The sequence below is a fragment of the Gavialis gangeticus genome, unplaced genomic scaffold (genome assembly GCF_001723915.1).
Source record: "Gavialis gangeticus isolate Ggan-Ray unplaced genomic scaffold, GavGan_comp1, whole genome shotgun sequence".
Classification (NCBI taxonomy): Eukaryota; Metazoa; Chordata; order Crocodylia; family Gavialidae; genus Gavialis; species Gavialis gangeticus.
Genome location: NW_017729022.1, coordinates 109,025,778 through 109,032,216, shown reverse-complemented (window position 1 = coordinate 109,032,216; position 6,439 = coordinate 109,025,778). Strand labels below are relative to the sequence as shown.

The window sequence follows — 6,439 nt, the reverse complement described above, 5'->3', positions numbered from 1 at the left end:
TCTCCCCTGGTGCAGCACTCTGCACTTGTCCTTGTTGAACCGCATCGGGGATTTCATAGAGGATTTCAGTAAAGGTTAAAGTGAGTTAGTGCCAGAATCAAGAAAAGAACAGAGCAATGCTGATGTTTGGTCCACTTACATACCCAGCCTTCATTAGAATGTAAAGAGTATCTTTTTTTTTTTTTAAACCTATGCCATAGTTTCTCAACCTGTGGTATGTGTACCCCTGGGGGTATGCAAGACACAGGCAGGGGACACGTGGGTACCTCAAATTCTCTCACCCTCTTTTCCTTGCAAAACTGGGGCAAAAAATTTGATGCAATTAAAAAAATTAAATTCCCCAGTAATAATTTGGTGTTCAGCCCTCCTAGCTTTGGCCAACATCACCTCTAGCCTTGGTACACACTTGAGTTGTGCACCCCTGGTGTAAAAGGTGGCAACCCTACCCACACCAGATCAGACATCTGTCATATCACAGCCTTATATACACAGCCCTTCTTCCAACATATGGCACACATTAGTTTGCAAATATAAAATCCCCTGGAAAATTGAGTGTTGGGGTACTTATTAAAATTTTCAGAAGTTAGGGGATTCTTGCTGCTTAAAAGGTTGAGAAACACTGACCTATGGGATCCATTTCAGATCAGTTTTATACCTCTATTAGTCAGGGAAAAAACTGCAGTCTGGTCAACACCAGGAATTACACTAACACAAGTCAATGTCTATTGCAAAAGGTGAACATGCAGCCACATCTTCATTTGATATGAGCCACAAAACTGAAGTATGGTGCTGGCTAGCATCACCCCTCCAAGCAACACAAACCCATCACTGACATACAGCTAATGCCAGTGTACTTGCTGCATCATTTGTGTTTGTCTCCACATCTTTGCAGCCTCTGTTTCACAATGCTCTTCTTGTTCCTTCAACTATGAAGCTTCAGTTGCAATTTTACTGTTGTAGGTCAAAGTGATGCAAGCATGTCCCTTCTCCCTCCACACCATCTTAAAATCTGCAGTGTGTTTTGCAAATGCCTCTTTCCCTGCTACCTACATGTTCAAGCAAACAGATATAGCTTCAATAAAAAGGAGATGGGTACCTACATCGTGTGCGCCTGATTGGAATAGGTGGGAACTTTTTGAGATCTTAACCTGTGAGAAGTAGGGTCTGCATAAGCACAACATTGGAACAACCCTACATTAGGAATGCCTTTAAGGTAATTGCAGAGGGAATGCAGGCTAAGGTTTATGAAAGGAACAAGAGACAAATGTTAGACAGAGGGAAAGGATGTGCCGTACTCCAATCACAAGGCAAGGTTATAAAGACTAGAGAGGCTGATTACCTTATTTGGGGTGAGAACCCCATTTCACTATGGTCCTTATTGTAAACATGAATGGGAGGATCCAACCTCCTAAGAGCACAGCAAGAAAGAGGAGGGAGTCAGTAAGGCATGCTGAGACTGACCCAGAACTGCCTTGCCCCCCTTGATTGCCAGCAGCAGCCCCCACCAGGGCTGAGCCAAATTCAGAGAAACCAGTTAATTCAAAGAAGGAGAAGGGAATTCAGGTAAAATGCAATATATCATGGTTTTCAAATGCATGGTTTTTTACCCTCCTCCCTTTGCTAGGATGCCCACCCTCCTCTCCATTTCAAAAGTCCCTTTCTCCCTGGCCAGAGGGTGAAGGAATACACTGTTAGAAGATTCATTTTACTTAACATCTCTCTACTAGTCACAAAATAAATGTAAATTTAGTACATTTTGGCAGTCAACTGCATTCCCACTTCAAGCAAAAAACAGTGTCCCTGAATACCCAAATAAACCACCTAAGGTGAGAGAGATGTCCCTTAGCAAGCATTTGGGAACCTGTGTAGGTGGAAGCAGTGTGTTTGGGAATGAATATTTTTTTTCTTTTAGGGCAAAAGGTGATGGCTTCTGCTCTTGTGTTGTGTGTGTGCCTGACCTATAAATATTTATTGGGTAGCCGCCAAGTAGGTCTTCAAGGGCAGGATCCCAACAGAGCTTATGCGAGATATCATAGTACTTAGGGTTGGAAGGGATCTAAACAGATTATCAGGTCCGACCCCCTGCCCAATGGGTGCCAGGATCATATCACCCCAGCCAAATATCTGTCCAGCCTCTTGAAGACCCCCAAGGTAGGAGATAGCTACGCTTCCCTTGGGAGCCCATTCCAGCGCCTGGCAGCCCTAACTGTAAAGTAATGTTTTCTGATATCCAGCCTGAATCCTCTCTCTAACAATTTGTGGCCATTATTCTTAGTAACCCTGGGTGGCGCCTGGGGGAATAGAGCCTCCCCCAATTCCTGCTGGTCCCCACTGGTGAGTTTGTAAACGGCCACCAGATATGCCCTTGCCTAGCAGTTCAGTGCCGAACTATCAGGGTCTATGCCCTGGGTAGTAATAGTGGCAGGGGCTGAGCTGGGTTGGTTGTAATGATGGCAGCAGCTGCTGTTTGTGTGCCCTCCTCAAGTAGGCAGCTAGAGCTAGTGACCTGGTCACCTACCCCTCATTACACAACTGCTCCACACAGAGAAAATTAAGATAAATCCAGGTAATGTGCAGGAGCAGAGCTTTAGGGACCTTCTGTTGTCAGACGTGAAGCACTTGTGGAGTTTGAGGATCACTCTCTGGACCTTTGTTCAAGTCCATCTTTAGGACTAGATCTCCAAGAGGACATACGCACCTAAAATGGAGTTGCCCAAGGTCACGGAAGCTGTTTCTAGAAGAGCAGAAACTAAATCCAGATCTTCCCCAGCCTAGGTTGTGCTCTAACTCTTAGATCATGTATTGTCTTCAAGGCATTGTCATTTAAGAAAGGCTTCCCAAGTGCACCTTCTCAGCTATGTGCTTTGCAAGAAGTTAAAGAACAACAAAACCTCATTTTGGTGTTGCAAGTCCAGTGCATTGCTGTCTTTCTACATTTGTCTATACAGTAGTTAGCAAATTTTTGGACAATATTTTAATAAATCACAATAGCATTTCTTTCTTTAAGACACATATCACCCAACACCATTATTTTAAGAGGAGAGGCAGATGCACAAAACCAAGTATGAATACAAGAAAAAGGGAACACAATTCAGTTAGGAGGGAAAAAAAATAATTGGACTCTTACTGCTAAAACACTGTCACCCAAAATTAGCCTTAAGTGTTAGAGAACTTTCGTTAAGCATAGTGACACTCAGACCCTTTGGTTGATTAACAAGCCCTTACCTTTGAGCAGGAAATGCAAATAGCAGTTAACAACTTAAGTTATCTTGCGGCCCTGAACTAATCCTTGTAGAGCAGCTAGGAGGGTCATGGACTTTCCCCAAGACTCCAGTTGGCATGTGACTCACTTGTTAACTCACACTCCTTTTCCTGGAAGCGGGAAGGGTGTTGGGGGAAGAAGGGACTTCCTTCTACACTCTATAGACTTTCCTGGTAGGCATTTTGACTTCTGTATCTTGCATATGTGAATAAAAGCTTAATCCCCTGCCCTGCATTAGATTTAATTTTTTTTGTCCATTATATACATTAAAGATATAAGTATGCATTTGAAGTGGAAGAGTTATAGAGTTTGACAGAAATAGAAAAAAAAAAAATAGATCTGCACTAATATGAACCAGCAGTGCCATCTGGTGGTCAAATGGTTCCAGCAGACTATATAACCTTTCTTTACTGAAAGTAATGATATAATTGCTACTGCCCTGTTGCTGTCTCCTGTTACTCTTAGGCTCAAAGTCTGCTAAAAAGAAATCAATATTTGTTGTTAAAAATAAAGAGCACTTTCTTCCTGAACGGCTTAAGTAAAATTAAATAGTAGCTATATCCCGTGCCACAGTCAAACTTATGAAATCAGAAGATTCATTTCAGTTGCCACCACAGGGAAAAAAAGTAAATGCAATCAGACTCTCAGAAGAATGTAAAAAAGACTGCAGTTTTCTACATATAAAATCTCTTATACAGAATTTGGCTCTTTGATATGGATGTCAATTCTGAAAAAGAAAGAACAAGGAGACAGCCATATTTTGCAAGTAAACAGCCTGATTACCAGGGATCCAGGTTTTTCATTTCCCATGAAAAAAAATACAGATTTTCCCCTTTAAAAGAGAAAAATAATGGATTTTTCTTCCTTTTTAAAAAGGGAGAAAATCATGGGAAAACATAGGTTTTCCCTTGCAGGCTGGCAGAGTTCCAGCCTGCAAGGGGCTGCGGGGAGCAGGAGGGCGATCAGAGGCAGGGGTCCATGTGCATGTGTGCGTGCATATATGCACAAGGCCAGCAATGCAGCCAGGCAGTGTAGAGAGCAGCTCCCACAGCTCCCTGCAAAAAATTCGGGGGTGGGGAGGGCATAGGTGACATGTCAGGGTACATGCCCCCCCAGATTTCTGCACCAACAGTGGGGCACAGGGCTGGACTGGCACCAAGCCAAAGCCATCTCCACAGCCTGGCAGGTGGGATCAGACACAGAAGGGTGGCCACCAAGGTGAAGCACCTCCTGCCCAGCAGCAGTAGGGGGGCACAACTCTGTGCTCCCATCACAGCAGTGCCTCACTTTGATGGCCGTGGTGGCGTAGCTCCCAGTGGTGGCAGCAACGCAGTTTTGCCCCCCTGCTACTGCTGGGTGTGCAAGGGGCACCTCACCTTGGTGGCCATGGTGATGCGGCACTCCCTCCTGCACTGGGTCCCACCTGCTGTGGTTGCAGAAATCTGAGGAGCCACGTATCCTTCCCCCCCCCCATGCAGTTGTGGAAAAACGTGGATGTTGGGGTTTAAAAATCAGAGAATTGGGCGGGGGGGGGGGGCGGTTAACAGAGAAAAATCAGGATCCCTGATGATTACTCCTCTTCCCACGCCACACCGGCCACCCGCACACACACTACTAGGAGGAGATGGGAAAGAGTTTAAGAGAAACAGAGTCTGGTTTCTTCAGTTCTGTTCCCAACTTCTGCTCACTTGCCTATAAAATTTATTTCATTCCAGTTCAAAATACCATAGTTTTTGCACAGCCTGCATCCCCAGATAAGACGTGCATGTTGTTCTTTGAAACTGTGTTCTTTCCAGCCTTCCTTCCTAAGTTATGGCTGCATACAACAAGGACAGAGACTAAATTTCAACTTATTCATCTTCCCTTTTCCTGTTCTGACAAAAGTTAGTTTTAACCCTTTCACATCTGAATGTCAGCAACTCTTGGTTACTCAGCTAAAAGATGAAACTGTAGCTGCTACTGAAGACAACTAAAGGGATGGATCTAGGATTTTTATAAAAACGAAAAACAGTCTGCAGGGCTGTGAAATAGGGGAAGAGAGACCAGGAGTAACTAAATTGTGAGTTCTTCAGCACAATTGCTTAAAAAAGGGTAGCTTGATTAGTGGAATGTCAAGACCATTAAACAGGAGATTGGTTTGTTAACACCTGTTGAGTGAAGAGCAAGTAGTTGGAATCAAATATATCATTGCTTTTATAATAAGTCCATTGACTCCCTCAGCACTACATGAATAAAAGTGCCAGTGCTGCTATTCTGGGAAGAAACATCTGCTTCTCTGCTTAAGGCACTTACCCCAACTTTGGAAGGCTAATTTTTGTGGGGAAAGTTGTATGTGGCATTCAAGTAAATCCGGAAAGTAAGAACGTTCATTTTAGTTGTCAGAACCTGACAATTTTCATTTCCAGCATTCAAATTTGCCCCCTCAAAGTTGCCTCAGAATGCAAAAAACTATGAATTGCATCCAGTGGGAGTGATGCCTTTCCTTTTCCATGTTATCCCCTCTACAAATCTTTGGCCAGTGACAGATATGCAGGTCCCCGCTGTAACAGGAAGCACCATGAGTTACAGCAACCCCCTCCTCCCTGACCCAACAGGTATTCACTGTTGTGGGGAGGGAGAGGGGACAAACTCCACTTTGGAGCTGATCCAGGAGGAGCTGCAGGTCTGCAGCCTCCCTCCCACCCCCACTCCCAGCTCTGGTGCCATCTGCAGGATGACAGTGGGGAGAAGGAAGGGGAGGTCAGAGTTTGCCCATGCTGGATGGGAAGGCGGGGCAGGTAGATTGGAGCCCCCCACCTTGGGAGGGTGGGGGTCCAATCCATCCACCTCCCCCCCCTTCCAGGTCCCATGAACCTGCACTGGTGCAGCTACAGCAGGGGCTGAAATTGGAGCTAATCATAGGTGTGGACAATTCTTAGATGAGGCTGCATTACAGAGGACTGACACAAGGATGATGGAACACCTCTTAAGTCCCTTTGAAGACACAGTGAGGCTGTTATGCTGAAGTTAAATGGTCCTTCTGCAAGGGAATCATCATTAGCACTTTTTTTCTGAGTAACAGTCACACTGGGTGCATCCCCACAAGCATGCATTTGTGGTACCACAAACTGCATTTGGCACATGTGCACACATTCACTGTAGTGCTAATTTGCAGTATGCTTGGGGGGGGGGGGGGGG

General features: G+C 44.9%; 1 protein-coding gene across 5 annotated transcripts in view; it reads right to left on the bottom strand.

Moving 5' to 3' along the window:
• Positions 1-6,439, bottom strand: part of BCL2L14 (BCL2 like 14) — a 103,923-nt gene that overhangs the window by 44,755 nt on the left and 52,729 nt on the right. For 3 of the 5 annotated variants that reach the window (XM_019515958.1, XM_019515960.1, XM_019515959.1), the window contains exons 1-2: positions 2,699-3,315; positions 1,340-1,408 (exon numbers count right to left, since the gene is read on the bottom strand). The exons of 1 other annotated variant lie outside the window; for it this stretch is intronic. The gene's annotated coding sequence lies outside the window, so the exon portion shown is untranslated. Of the gene's footprint in view, positions 1-1,339; positions 2,041-2,698; positions 3,316-6,439 lie in introns of those variants that run through there. One more of the 5 variants, XM_019515961.1, reaches the window with a different exon arrangement.